Source organism: Puma concolor, chromosome C1 (assembly GCF_028749965.1).
Source record: "Puma concolor isolate L17-30 chromosome C1, mPumCon1.1.hap2, whole genome shotgun sequence".
NCBI classification, from domain to species: domain Eukaryota; kingdom Metazoa; phylum Chordata; class Mammalia; order Carnivora; family Felidae; genus Puma; species Puma concolor.
Genome location: NC_141674.1, coordinates 45773804 through 45788049, shown reverse-complemented (window position 1 = coordinate 45788049; position 14246 = coordinate 45773804). Strand labels below are relative to the sequence as shown.

General features: G+C 46.0%; 2 long non-coding RNA genes across 3 annotated transcripts in view; both read left to right on the top strand.

The window, feature by feature from the left end:
- LOC147578042 (uncharacterized) overlaps positions 1-14246 on the top strand; it is an 80998-nt gene that overhangs the window by 46107 nt on the left and 20645 nt on the right. The window lies entirely within an intron of this gene.
- On the top strand, positions 6572-13274 carry LOC147578043 (uncharacterized). Of its 2 annotated transcripts, none has more exons than XR_015254729.1 (4): positions 6572-6895; positions 7266-7359; positions 7814-8865; positions 10468-13274. It is a non-coding gene; the product is annotated as an uncharacterized LOC147578043 (long non-coding RNA). The 2 variants fall into 2 exon arrangements; XR_015254730.1 differs by having other exon boundaries at positions 6582-6895; positions 7814-7925.

The following is a 14246-nucleotide window of genomic DNA, read 5'->3' as shown; positions in this document are numbered from 1 at the left end:
GGTGGTGTGCGTGTGTGTGTGTGTGTGTGTGTGTGTGTGTTCCAGCAACAATAATGTCAATAATGTAATATTTATATTAAAACAAACTCATAAGCATCTGACTCTTGATTTCGACTCAGGTCATGATATCACCGTTGGTGAGTTCGAGGCCCCGCAGCGGGCTCTGCACTGACAGCGGGGGGCCTGCTTGGGATTCTCTGTCTCCCCTCTGCCACTCCCCTGCTCTCTCTCCTTCTCTCAAAAATACAGAAACATTAAAAAAAGTCAAGCAAACAAACAAACACCTCAGCTTTGGGGCGCCTGGGTGGCTCGTTTCCTTGAGCGTCTGACTCTTGACTTGAGCTCAGGTCGTGGGATGGAGACTCACGTTGGGCTCAATGCTGAGCGTGCACTCTGTTTAAGATTCCATCTCCTTCTCTCTGCCCCTCTCCCGCCCCCACTACCGCGCGCGTGCCCTCTCTGAAACTAAAAACACCACAAACTGAGCTGGGTAGCGGAGGAGATAGTCAACAGGCTCAAATTTTAAGGCTGAATAGGGAACTTTGAAGACATGTAGTTTTTGTCTTGGCCTGCCACCCATTCTCTTTTAGTTCTTACCTGTCCTCTCTTTCGGCTGTTTATTTATTTATTTATTTTTAAAATTTTTTTATTTTCAACGTTTTTATTTATTTTTGGGACAGAGAGAGACAGAGCACGAACGGGGGTGGGGCAGAGAGAGAGGGAGACACAGAATCGGAAACAGGCTCCGGGCTCCGAGCCATCCGCCCAGAGCCCGACGCGGGGCTCGAACTCCCGGACCGCGAGATCGTGACCTGGCTGAAGGCGGACGCTTAACCGACTGCGCCACCCAGGCACCCCTCTTTCGGCTGTTTAAAGGTACTTCAGAGAAAAGTGTGGCAGGCAGCCACTCTCTCTGTGACATGGGTGTAACGCCCCTTGCCTCAGAGCACTGGTGTCAGGATTACAGAAGAGAACACGTTTAAAATCCTTCGGGGCATGGCAGTGCGTTTCCAGATATAACATCCAAGGCGTGGCCTGGGAAAGGAAAAGCAGGTAACTTGGACTTTATTCTTCTAGGAGCGCCTGGGTGGCTCAGTCGGTTGGGCAGCCGACTTCGGCTCAGGTCGTGATCTCACGTTCTGTGAGTTCGGGCCCCGTGTCGGGCTCTGGGCTGACGGCTCAGAGCCTGGAGCCTGTTTCGGATTCTGTGTCTCCCTCTCTCTCTGCCCCTCCCCTGCTCATACTCTGTCTCTCTCACTCTTAAAAATAAATAAACATAAATTTTTTTTTTTAATTTCCAAAAAAATGGAAAACGTCTTCTCTGTGAAAGACACCATTAAGATAGGCAAAAAATGAGCCACAGAATGAGAGGAAATATTTGCAACACACATGTCTGATAAAGGACTTCTTCTATTCAAAATATACGAGAACACTTAAAACTCAACAATATGAAAATGGGCAGCAGATCTAAACAGACACCTCATCAGAGAAGGTCACCCATGGAAAGATGATCAATATCATTTGTCATTAGGAAATTTCGAGTTAAAACGATAATGAGATATCACTGCACACCTATAAGAATGGCCCAGATTTAAAACATCGACTGTACCAAATACTGGTGAGGACAGTACAGCAACAGAAGCTCTCCTTTATTGCTGATAGGAATGCAAAATGGCTCTACCACTTTGGAAGACAGTCTTGCAGTTTCTTACTCTATGATCCAGCAGCTGCCCTTCTAGGTATTTTTCTAGCGTGGAAACTCAACGTGCAAACAAAAGCCTGCACACTAGTATTCATAATTGCCCCAAACTGGATCCTCCCCACCCCGCCCCCCGCACACACCCAAGGTGTTCCTCACTGGATGTGGTATGAACATGCAATGAGATATTATTCCACAGTAAGAGAACAAAATGTAAAAGAGCTATTAAGCCTTGAAAAGATACGGATGACTCTTAAATGCATACTGCTCAGTGAAGGAAGGCAGTCTACTAAGGCTGCATGCTCTATGGTTCCAGTTGTATATGCTATTCTAGAAAAGGTGAAACTAAAGTAGGGCTAAAAACATCTGTAGAGGGGTTACCTGGCTAGCTCAGTTGGTTAAATGTCTGACTCTTGATATCAGCTCAGGTCTTGATCTCGGGGTTGTGAATTTGAGCCCCACGTTAAAAAAAAAAAATCTGTCATTGTCAGGCACTAGGGTGGGGGAGTTAAGTAGGTGAAGCTTAGTGGGTTTTTTTAGAATATGATTCCGTAACTGTGGGTAAATGACATTATGCACTTATCAAAACACATCGAACTTTGTAGCACAGAGCGAACCTTAATGTATGCACAGTAAAGGAACATCATTGAGACGTCAAGGGATCTGGAATGGGATGAGAATGTGGCAGAACAGTTTAATTGTATTACACATGTATGACACAACTTTAGTGAAAGGGGTGAAGGAAAAAGTCACTGAACTAAGTAACTTTGGAAATGAGTGGAGTTTGTAAAACTAAAGGCAGAAGGAACTGTGTATAAACACTGTGCTTCCGTTAAAAACTTGGTTCCCAGGGAATATGGGTCAACAGTTCTGATACTGCTATAGAAGTACAGTTGACCCTTGAACAACACGGGTTTGAAATTTGTGAGTACACTTACATGTAGATTTTTTACCATATGGTACTGTAAATGTGTTTTCTCATCTTTATGGTTTTTCTTAATAGCATTTCCTTTTCTCTAGCTTACCTAATTGGAAGAATAGAGTATATAATACATGTGACATACAAAATGTATGTTAGTCGACTGTTTATGTTACCAGTAAGGTATCTAGTCCACAGTAGGCTGTTAGTAGTTAAGTTTTTGGAAAATCAGAAGTTATATGGGCATTTTGGACTGCATGGAGATTGGTGTCCCTAACCCATGTTGTTCAAGGGTCATCCATATACTGGAAATGAACAATTAAATAAATGGATGGTAGGGGCCAGCTTTCTTCCTACTGGAGTGAGAGTACATAGTTGAGCAAGAGGAGGAAGCTGGAATGACCCATGTGGCAATTAATGGATTAGAGTTGAGGACATTAGTGTCAACAGTGTTCAGCTTAATACAGATACCGATGGCTACATTTATAAGTATTTATAGATATGTATAAATACATGGGTTGCAGTTAGCGTACACACAAAAATTTCCTCACTTGGTCAACTGAGAGAGCCTAAAAGCAAGGACACTGCAGTCATAGCGAGCACATCTAGTGCCCAGATCTTGGTTGCTAACACCGTCCTACAATAAAAGGAATCAGTTTTCCTTAGAGACATGGCCGAATCTAAGACCGGGGCAGGAAATTTATAAGATGAGCTTCGGGCATCTCATGGTGCCGGGATATGAGGAAGTGTTCAAAAGTAAAACGAAAGAAACCAAACCAGTGACAGAATATGGTGAAGGGATGCACGAATCAAGTGAAAGAGCTCACAATGATCGAAGCTGGAGTAATTTGAACAACAGAATAAATAAGTTAAGATTTTGACTGTCAGAGGAGCCCCTACTGGTATAGACAAATTATTGAATAAATAAATCAACAGAGGAGAATATACAAATTTCCCGTATAGGAGAATTCCAAATACTTGATATAGATACTGTGCCATCAAGGAGGTGAAGCACATCTCCCCGCTCAAGTGTGGACTGCATGGAGTGGTTTCCTTCTAAAGAGTGTGGATGGAAAGGGAGAAAACAAGAGTAACTTTACAGTGGAGAAATCTGGCAAACACTGCCTCAGCCAGGTGTTCAAGGTCAGCATCAACAATGATAAGTTATATTGGTATAGGGTGATATGATATGATCAAAATGACACTTGCTTTCTGCAGTCTTCCTTCTCGAAACCCAGTCTCTCAAGTTATAAGAAAAACACCAGACAATGGCTAATTGAGGGACTCTCTGTAAAATACCTGACTGGTTCTCCTCAAAACTGTCAAGGTCATCAAAAACAAGGAGAGCCTCTGAAACTGTCACAGCCGAGACAGGCCTAGGAGGAAGACAACTAAATATAATATGCTATCCTTGATAGGATCCTGAAACCTAAAAAGACATTAGGTAAAATATAAAGATGTATGAGTGAATACAGATATATCAGTTAATATGATATATCAACCTTGGCTCATTCATTGTAACAAATGTACCACATTCATGTGCAATGTTAATACCTGGGGCATCCAAGTGTGAGATATATGGCAATTCTGTACTATCTTTGTAATTTTCCTGTAAATCTAAAACTATCCTAAAATAGGAAGTTTATTAAAAAAAAACGGAATAATACCATCAAACATTATTTAGTAAGTGGTTGCTATTAAATGGTAATAAATGATAATGAGACTGAGAAATTTTTATTCACTCAAATGGCCTACAGGGAGAGCACTTAGAGGAATGCCTGACAAGGCCAGTTCCCATAGGAGCTAAAATTTCAAGGGCATGGATACTGGCTGAGGCCAAGGTTTCAGAGAAGGGGTACCATTATTCTTTATGAGACAAGGAAGGGTTTTTTTTTGTTTTTTCCTTCTGAAGGGGAGGAGGAAGCAGAATAAACAATAATGGACATTTATTGAGTACTGAATTGTGCCAAATGCTTTATCTATTCTAAGTGCTTTATCTCACTGAATCTTGATGAGGTAGGTACCACTGTTTCCCTAGAAAGAAGGAAAGAGAGAAAAAAGTGAGGCCCGGAGACCTTGACCTGCCCAATAACATACAGTTAAGAAGGGATAGGGAGTATGAAGTAGGATTTGAACCCAGGAAGCTTGGCTCCAGAGCCGTCTCCGTGAGGCTACTTGCCAAGAAATATGTCGGTGCCCTGTGACCACTCAAATTCCACTGCAGTGTTTCTAAATTCCTGGAATGTGTGGTGTGAGCTTATTTTCTGTACAAACAAGAAAAGGGTTGAATTTTCTATCTTTGATGACTTTGGACTATCAAAGGCCAGTGAGAGTTTAGGTCAAGTTTACTTAGATCTCTGAGTCTCAGGACAAGGGGGCGGGGTGGGGGCTTAGTACTTAGCTGACACTGGATAACACTATTATTACTGCTGGTCATTGCCTTCCTGCCCCACTACCTACCCACCCCTCACTCAGTACCCTAGAGGCCCCTTCAAGTTGGGCTACTTCCTTAGGGGAAACAGGATGTCTCTTCTACAGGCTTGGGCCAGGTCTCTGGGGGTTTGGGGTGGGAAGAGGCTGTCTAATTGGTTAACACGGAGCTAGGCACCAGAGAGGAAGTAATGTTTCCGGGAGTTGAGGAAACTGCCATTTCCTCCTCCAGCAGGAAGCGCCCTTGGCTATTCTCAGCACCCTGTGGCCATGTGGGGCAATGGAAATCACAGCCTGGCAGTGTCTCAGATTTGCCTCCTGCAGTTTAACAATCTCCCAGTCAAAATAAACTGGCTCCTTCAGTCTCCAGGGCACGGTTAAGGTAATAATTGAGAGAGAGAAGCCAGAGACCTGGCTGTTGCACAAAGGCATGGAAAGACTTTTATATCAGACTGGTATTGGCTGCTTGTGCCTCATTAAAGTGGTTTAATTGAAGCATTGTGAAGACAAACCAAGAGATTCAGTTACAGTTTCTTGAATAGCTAGTCTCCGCCTCAGGAGAATCTGTACTGATGGGGGTAAGGGAGATAGTTGCTCCCTTAAGAGTGTATGTAGATAAGTTTTAAACAGGAAAGCAGCACGATTCTGGAGACAGGGAACTGGAAAATGGATCATAGAGATTTGGGTTCAAATTTGAACTTCACCAGACATGCTGTTTTGTGACAGTCACAACATGGCTGACCTGTGGTTTCTTCAGGTGGCAAAACCTGCCCTGTTTACCTCACGGCGTTACTCTAAAATCAACCTTGATTTCCCTCCGTGCCTTATCTCCTCTTGTCTGCCAGTTCTAAAGCCTTGGAGACTCCCTCCCTCCTTCCCTCCCTCCTTTCTTCCTATCATTCCTCCTGTAAAAGTTCACTGAGTACCTACTTAATGTTTGGAAGTGATCTTGCCTTTGGGGAATTCCACAGGGAATGATAGAGAATTTACGTTCATTTGAGAAAACGGATGACAAACAAGTAAATACAAACACGAGATAATTTTGTAGTGTGATCAGAGCTATGAAAGAAAATACACATATGTGTCAACAGAAAGCAGTTCTGTGGGGAGGGGTCGCTCTACACGAGGGGGTGGCGGCCTCTCTGAGGAGGCCATATTTGAATGATTGCCTAACTGGGACGCCTGGGTGGCTCCGTCAGTGGAGCATCTGACTCTTGATTTCGGCTCAGGTCATGATCCTGGGGTTGTGGGACTGAGCCCGAGTTGGCTGAGTGTGGAGCATGCTTAAGATTCTCTCTCTCCCTCTGCCCCTCTCCCCTGCTCTCTCTCAGAATTAAATATAAATGAATAAAATGAATGACGCCTGAAAAAAAAAAAATGAATGATGCCTAACTGATGAGACAAAGTCAGCTGTTTCAGGGGGTGGGTCCCGGGGAGGGGGCAGGGCAACCGATCACTGATAATTTGTGTGTATTAGGGGATTCTCGATACCAGAGATGTGGTGATGAGGCAGAGAGTTTCGGTCTGTGCTTTTATGGAGTTTATGTTTGAGAAGAAGGGACAGAGAAAAATAATAAACACACAGGTAAGTAAAATCAGTTATTGATCAACAGTCTGCAGAGAATTAGGACAAAGGTTGTTCGGAGAGTAGAGTAACTGGGTGACCAGGCAGAGGAAGCAGCCGTGCAGAGGGCTCAGGGCAGGAAGGGCCTGCTGGTCAGATAAACAAAGGGAATAAAATGTTCCTCTGACCCATGCCTGAATGTTCTTTATGCCCCACTGCCCGGATCATGATGGCTAGGAGTCCCCTCCCCACTTGCTCGTGGGAGTTCCAGCCTGTTCCAGAGGTTCTCCTTGGGCAAGGGGGGTGGGGGGTGAGGGGGAAGGTCCGCAGCTTCGGCGTTGCTGGGATGCTGCCTCCTCCGGGAGTGTCTGGCCATCAGAGGCACAGCTTGACATCCTCACATTCAGAAGGGCCAAGCCCTCCCTGATGGTGGTGTCCCCAAGGACACTGATGGGGGAGCTGAATGTCTAATAAAACTGATGTCCAGCAAAATGCGGCTGACTTGCAGAGAGGTCAGTCCAGCATGCGATGCAGTGGGACGCCAGTGGGACCACCTGCCTTGGGGAAGCAGATAATGTAGTAGAGAGACACCTGGCTTCATAGGCTCCAAAAACAAATTTTTTTTTTTTTTTTTTTTTTTTTTTTTTTTTTAGAGTGCCTGCTATGTGCTAGACTGATGTGAGGGGCTGGCAGTACCAGGGTAGATGAAAGTCCAGTCCTTGCCCTCACCTCTCATTGATCTTGGAGGTTAGTGGGCCTTTAATACCAAGGTAGGGCATCTGGATGTAATTCAAAGTGCCCTGGGAGGCATTCGAACCACTCGGGAGACTTTCTGTGGCAGGTTACAGGGAACCTAATGGACGCCGGCTTGAATAATAAAGAGGGTTTATTGGCACACCATAACTAGAAGGGTGAAAGGTAGAGAGTCCTCAGATGTGGTGCAGCCGAGGCTCCAACTCTGTCTCTGTGATCCCCTTGGCTCCGTGCTCCTCTCGTGAAGCTCAGTGCCTCCCTCCCAAGGTGGCTTCCCGCAGGCACGGAGGCTGTGCTTTTTCATTCATGTTCTGGAGTAAGAAAGAGACAGTGACAGAGACAGAGGTAGAGACAGGGACGGAGACAGAGAGCCCCAGAATGAAAACAGAACATCATTTCTGAACTTCTGACTAATGGCCTCTCCCAACACCTTGCTCAATCTCTGCAGCGAAGAGAATGCAGTGCCTGCATTACCAATTCCTACAGCAGGGCTCATGGGACTCCCCAGATTAGTTAACTAGGCTCACCAAACCACGGGATTGCTGGCAGGATGGATGCTGGTAAGTAGCGACAACCCCTGTTACGGTTGGAAGATTTCAAGCAGATTTCAGGAAGGTTGACCTAACTGGTTTGCATTTTTAAAGATCTCTCTGCATTGGAGGAGGGAAAATGAGGAAGCTGGGAGAACCATTTGGAGCTACTCCAAAGAGAGATGATGGTGGCTGGGCCCGGGAGGAGGGAGGCAGGTGAGATAGGGCAGAAAGGACAAAATTGAACCTGGTCGCTTAGCAGTTGAGTGGCAGTGACACGGCTCTTAACTTCTCTACATCATTTTCCAAATCCATAGTATGGTTGTATCAATGCTTAGCTCTCAGGATTATAGAGATACATTAAGTGTATCTACCACAATGAAGGTCCCCAATAATTGGCATTGTTAGTGTTAACATCCAAACTCCTTATGTGACATGCAAGTCCCTTTGGACTTGCAATGGACTCGAATTGCTCCGGGTGGAAGAGAAAGGGAATGTCTCCCATGTTCAGCCAATACATGTATTTTTCCCATCCTGTGGTGGAACCTTCCAAAATGGGAAAAAGTTGTCCTATAGCCAGTCATGAAACTTCTCTTGGTCCCAGGGGATTTTTGTCCCTAGTCCCATCATTCCACACCCATATCTTGACCAGCACAGAGAGCAGTTTGTCATGTCTTCAGTCTGCAAATATTGACAAAAGAATGAGAGTTGGCCCAATGCACTTTAATGAGTAAGAAACAAACAAGCTTGCTCAAATTTCCAGGAATTTTCTCCCGAACCGAGTTGCAATGTGGTTTTTGCCACTCCCCAAAACCAATGTCCTAAGCTCAGGAAAGCCCCCTGTTATTGCTGTCACTCCAAAATGTTTTCACCAAAATCAGTGGGTTGAGTGATTTCCTTGAGAATAATAACTTTGCACAATACAGACAGAGCCTCCGTCTGCAATGGAGATATGCATTCCTGGCAGAAAGTGAGTCCACACCTAGTAGAGAGGCTGTAGAATGTGTTTGTTGCAGGGGGGTGGGGAGGAGTTGGGGGGGGGGATCAAGGGGATGGGGGGGTAGCACTACCTGTCTTTAGTTAGGTTTCAGTGGGGATGGGGGGAACCCGTGAGTTTAGGAATTAGAGTGCCCTGGGTTTTAATCTCATTTCTGCCATTCATTAGCTGTGAGATTGTTCATTCATTCAAAACAGGCCAGATGATGGGGATAGTACAAGACCTGCTCTTAAGAAATGACTGTCTAACAATTGCTACAGAGAACTGGATTACAATAGAGTAGGGCGATGGGGAAAACATGGAAGTGGCTTTATGGGAGCACAAAAAGGGGCACCAGATCCAGCCTTGCCATAGGGGAGGAGGCAGGAAGAGCATCCCGAAAGAAGGATAGAAGCATAGAGCATTGGGAAGGAGAACGTTAGCCTGGAGGAAAGGGCCGGCAGCAGGGACTGTGCTCCAGGCCGAAGGAAGCGCACCCAAATTCTGGAGGCAAAAGTGAATTGGAGTGTGATGGGGCAGTGTGGGGCAGATCAGGTTGGGAGGTAAGGTGGTGAATGCGCTGAGAGCCACTGTTGTTTCAACCCCGCGGACAAGGGGAGCTGTGGAGGGGCTGACGCCGGGGAAAGGCACGGGCACATAAGTACCTGAAAGCCTTGTTGGTAGCTTGAAGGGGCTCAGAGGGGAACAAGATAGGAAGCGGGGACAGGAGCGCTGAGGCTGTCCTGTAGTCCAGGGGAGAGACGGCAGCCTGGATTAGGTCGTGGCGTTGGAGAGAGAAAGTAATACAGGGAGTTGAGGGATATATATATATATATATATATATATATATATATATATATATTTATTAATGTTTATTTATTTTTGAGAGAGGCAGAGAGAGAGCACGAGAGGCAGAGAGAGAAGGAGACACAGAACCCGAAGCAGGCTCCAGGCTCCGAGCTGTCAGCACAGAGCCCGATGCCAGGCTCGAACTCACGGACCTCGAACTCACGGACGGTGAGATCATGACCTGAGTTGGATGCTTAACCGACTGAGCCACCCAGGCGCCCATATATATATATATATATATATATATATATATATATATATATATATATTTTTTTTTTAATGTTTATTTTTGAAGGAGAGAGGGACAGAGTGTGAGCGGGGGGAGGGGCAGAGAGAGAGGGAGACACAGAATCCTTAGGAGGCTCCAGGCTCTGAGCTGTCAGCACAGAGCCCGATGCCGGGCTCGAACTCGCGGACCTTGAACTCATGGACCACGAGATCATGACCTGAGCCGTAGTCGGATGCTTAACCGACAGAGCCACCCAGCTGCCCCGAGGGATATTTGAGTAGTGGTTACTTGATCTCAGAGACAGAGTGGGCCAGACACTCTAATTGCTTCATTCTATTTCTTACAACGTCCCTGTGAGGTAGATATGGTTCCAGGTTAAGCAACTTGTCCACCACTAGTGAGTGCAGAGGCAGAATTCAAACCCAGGTCTGTGGGCCCCCAAACCCCAAACACTACTAGGTTGTGTGGCTTTCCTAAGTCAAATATGACCATTTCTTGCTTACCCTGTTTAAATTAAGGACCATAGAAGTTATACCAATTTGGAAGGATTTAAGTGGAATGATACAACACAGACTGAAGAAGGTTGATGCCTTGGTATCTTTGGGAGTACTCATGCTGACCATCGGCATCCACTTCCGTCTGTCAAACCCCTCCCCACACCGTCCTCGCTGGGAGTTTAACTAGGTCAACTGCCACCTTCCAGAGGAAGCGTCCTGGGTGCACCCGCTTCCCCAACAGAATCCATAGCACCGTCGCTTTCCTATTCTTGCCTGTTCACACGTCCGTTTTGCCCACTGGCCTGGAAGCTCCTGGGGGGCACAGGCGGTGTTGTCATCCCTGAGATCTTCCCAGTGCCTAGCCAAGGACTGTGGACTTGGTACATATCGGATGAAGGAGTGATTGCAGGAAGATCATGGTCACACCATGACAGAACAACAACCTGCTTGTTTTGGTGGAATGCGTGAGTGGAGGCTCTGTTGGCGTCCATTCTGCCAACTGCTTTGCCCTTCCTTGTGCCGAGTGCCGTTCCTTCTCTTGTCCTGAGAAATCTTGCTGTCTGTCTGCGGCCCCACCTCCCCTGGGAGCCAGCACCGCAGGGTCCCCTTGGTACGTGCTCAGCACTGTTCTTCCTTAGCTGCTGTTCGCTCGGTTCTTTTGCACAAATTACATGTTTCTTCCAGCTTTAATCAACACAACCTTGAATCCTCATCAGACTCTCTGCCCTCTCTCCAACCAGTGCTTAAAGGACACTCTTCCCCTCAGCAGAGATGGTATAATTTTCATAAACATGGGTCATTTCCCCCTTGCATCAATGTCAGATACGAAACCACCACTTAACAAGACGTACCAGAAACGCAGAATGTCTGAACAAAGGCTGGGGACAATAGTATTTTCTTTTCTTTTTTTTTTCCTTTCTCTAGTTCTGTTAAATTGCTCTCCCAAAATAATCCTAATGCTTTATTTACTTCAGCTCTGGGTTTATTTTGAGATGAACTTTCCTGAAGCTGAGTCTTAGGATGTGATTCTTATCCTGGTCACATCCTGGGGAGTTGTTTTGTGACTTGTTTGAATGGGCTCTGGCTTTTCCAGGGAGCCCCCTGGCACCGAGGAAGAGGCCAGAGGATGTCAACTCCCGTGTGCAGTACAAAGGCAGAGATGGCAAACCGTCAGCTTTGGGTGGAAGTGCTCCCCAGAGGAAAGCCTCGTCTCCTGGGCTCAGGCACGACAGACACCGGCAGAAGCGAACTCAGCTCAGACTTTATCAGTTATCCGTTCCGGAGACTGAGGTGTCTCATAGTTTCCAACATCTGAGTGATTTGTGAACGTTAGGAATTCAGACGCTGGATGATTAAAACGGCCAGTGCTGGGAATTTTCTCATTTCAGGAAATTTTGGTCGTGAGGCATGCTGGAACCTCCCCAGCAGGCAGACCCGAAGGGCAGGAAGTCCAGACCGGGGGTGGGGATGAGACTGTGAGAATGGACCAGAAGGCGGGGCGAGCCTTCACTATCATGTCAGACAGATCTGTGTGGGAATCCTGCTTCCCTGGGCCTCAGTTTCTTCACTGGCAAAATGGGGATGATAATATCTACCTCACAGGAGTGTCGTGACCATTAAATCCGATAATGTCATGCCTGGCACACAGTCAGGGCCCGGGGCATGTGAATTCCCCTCCGTTTCTATAGGTGGATGACAAGCGGTGGTGAGTGGTGCATCCGAGCGGGAAGCTGGAGGTCAAGGGACTGGGGCTGACTCTTGGAGGTTGTGGGGGAAGGGGCTGGCCAAGCCATGTGGGCTGTTGCAGTCATGAGGCTCAGGGCAGGGTTTCAGTCCAAACTCTGATCTGCAGGAGGAAGCTCCTACAGCCGCAGGTTGATCCCGGGTCTGTTGTATAAAGCAGCGGTTCTCGAAGTGTAGTCTGAGGGCCCCGGAGGAACCTGACACACAGTTACTTTGCTACAGTAGCAATCACTCTGGGACTCACCCCCGCTCGTGCACAGTAAACAAAGAAAAAAACCAAAAGCCAGTTTTCAGAGTGTTGCTTGGTGAAGCAGTAAAAGTGACCACATTTATTAAATGTCAACCCTTGAGTACTTGTCTTTAAAAAATTCTTTTTTAAAATGTTTATTTATTTTGAGAGAGATAGAGAGACAGAGTGTGAGCAGGACAGGGGCAGAGAGAGAAGGAGACACAGAATCCGAAGCAGGCTCCAGGCTCTGAGCTGTCAGCACAGAGCTCGACACGGGGCTCGAACTCACGAGCTGTGAGATCATGACCTGAGCTGACGTTGGACCCTGAACTGACCGAGCCACCTAGGTGCCCCGAGTACTTATCTTTTAATGCTTTGTGTGATGAAATGGGAAGTATTCATAAGCTATTTCTCCTGCCCACCCTCAAGGAAGCATGCTGGCACAGTTGTTTGAGCTGGGAACTGAGCTAGCCACTTTTTTTCTGAGAACACAGTTTTCCCTTTAAAGAATGACTGATACACACACTGTGGCTATCAGACTTGGGTAGTTGGCAGATTTTGGGGGGCTGTCACTTCACAGAAAACAAGACCATATTTGAGAGTACAAATTAAAAATGAGAATTTTGGAAGATTTATATCCTCCACTGTGAACTGTCAAATTCCGTCCATCCTTTAAGAAACCACCCACCGCCTGTCGAGTGTTGGAATAGTATCAAAGAAGAATATCCACAGTTACCTGAATAAGCTACTAAAATAGGTCTCCCTTAGTCAACTCCACCATCTGTGTGAGGCCACATTTCTTCTTATATTTCAGCTGTTGAACTGATTAAACAAAGAGGCCATTAGGCTAAGGTCATTCTTTTTTTTGTTTGTCTGTTTTTTTGAATTTTTTAAAATTTACATCCAAATTAGTTAGCATAGAGTGCAACAATGATTTCAGGAGTAGATTCCTTAGTGCCCCTTCCCCATTTAGCCCATCCCCCCCCACACACCCCCTCCAGCAACCCTCGGTTTGTTCTCCATGTTTAAGAGTCTCTGATGGGGGCGCCTGGGTGGCGCAGTCGGTTGGGCGTCCGACTTCAGCCAGGTCACGATCTCGCGCTCCGTGAGTTCGAGCCCCGCGTCGGGCTCTGGGCTGATGGCTCAGAGCCTGGAGCCTGTTTCCGATTCTGTGTCTCCCTCTCTCTCTGCCCCTCCCCCGTTCATGCTCTGTCTCTCTCTGTCCCAAAATAAATAAAAAATGTTGAAAAAAAAATTAAAAAAAAAAACCAAAAACTCACAGTTGGGGAACCTTCCATGACTTGATCCCCTGGAGTTTAAAAAAAAAAAAAAAAAAAAAAAAAAAAAAAAAAAGAGTCTCTGATGTTTTGTCCCCCTCCCTGTTTTTATATTATTTTTGTTTCCCTTCCCTTATGTTCATCTGTTCTGTGTCTTAAAGTCCTCATATGAGTGAAGTCATATGATATATGTCTTTCTCTGACTGACTAATTTCACTTAGCATAATACCCTCCAGTTCCATCCACGTAGCTGCAAATGGCAAGATTTCATTCTTTTTGATTGCCGAGTAATACTCCAGAGTGTGTGTGTGTGTGTGTGTGTGTGTGTGTGTGTGTGTGTACATACCACATCTTCTTTATCCATTCATCCATCAGCGGACATTTGGGCTCTTTCCATACTTTGGCTATTGATGATAGTGCTGCTGTAAACATGGGGGTGCATGTGCCCCTTCAAAACAGCATACCTATATCACTTGGATAAACACCTAGTAGTGCAATTGCTGGGTGGTAGGGTAGTTCTATTTTTAGTTTTTTGAGGAACCTCCATACTG